The 786-nt window shown below is 46.9% G+C and overlaps 1 non-coding gene across 1 annotated transcript; it reads right to left on the bottom strand.

The window, feature by feature from the left end:
- Nucleotides 1-284: 284 nt before the first annotated feature.
- Nucleotides 285-359, bottom strand: Trnas-cga. The gene has a single exon. It is a non-coding gene; the product is annotated as a tRNA-Ser (tRNA).
- Between the last annotated feature and the right edge of the window lie 427 nt (nt 360-786).

The following is a 786-nucleotide window of genomic DNA, read 5'->3' as shown; positions in this document are numbered from 1 at the left end:
TGTTTGGCAAGGGCACCCACCACCCATATATTCCTGAAAAACACCTGAACTAAAAGATTCATTTACTATGTTCGTTAATGGGGCTTGTAAGCTATCTATGCATGTCTTCAGAACAGGAAAAGGAACCTCATCTACACCTGCTGACTTCTTATTTTTGTAATGTTGTACTATCTTTCTAACTTCAAGTTTTATTATGAGAAACAACATTATTGTTTCCAGAATGAGATTTTCACTCTGCAGCGGAGTGTGCGCTGATATGAAACTTCCTGGCAGATTAAAACTGTGTGCCCGGCCGAGACTCGAACTCGGGACCTTTGCCTTTCGCAGGCAAGTGCTCTACCAACTGAGCTACCGAAGCACGACTCATGCCCGCTACTCACAGCTTTACTTCTGCCAGTACCTCGTCTCCTACCTTCCAAACTTTACAGAAGCTCTCCTGCGAACCTTGCCGAACTAGCACTCCTGAAAGAAAGGATATTGCGGAGACATGGCTTAGCCACAGCCTGGAGGATGTTTCCAGAATGAGATTTTCACTCTGCAGCGGAGTGTGCGCTGATATGAAACTTCCTGGCAGATTAAAACTTTGTGCCCGACCGCGACTCGAACTCGGGATCTTTGCCTTTCGCAGGCAAGTGCTCTACCAACTGAGCTACCGAAGCACGACTGACGGCCGGTACTCACAGCTTTACTTCAGCCAGAGTGAAAAATCTCATTCTGGAAACATCCCCCAGGCTGTGGCTAAGCCATGTCTCCGCAATATCCTTTCTTTCAGGAGTGCTAGTTCTG

This window comes from Schistocerca piceifrons, chromosome 5 (assembly GCF_021461385.2).
Source record: "Schistocerca piceifrons isolate TAMUIC-IGC-003096 chromosome 5, iqSchPice1.1, whole genome shotgun sequence".
Classification (NCBI taxonomy): domain Eukaryota; kingdom Metazoa; phylum Arthropoda; class Insecta; order Orthoptera; family Acrididae; genus Schistocerca; species Schistocerca piceifrons.
The sequence above is the reverse complement of the archived record's forward strand: the minus strand, read 5'-3'. Positions and strand labels throughout refer to the sequence as shown.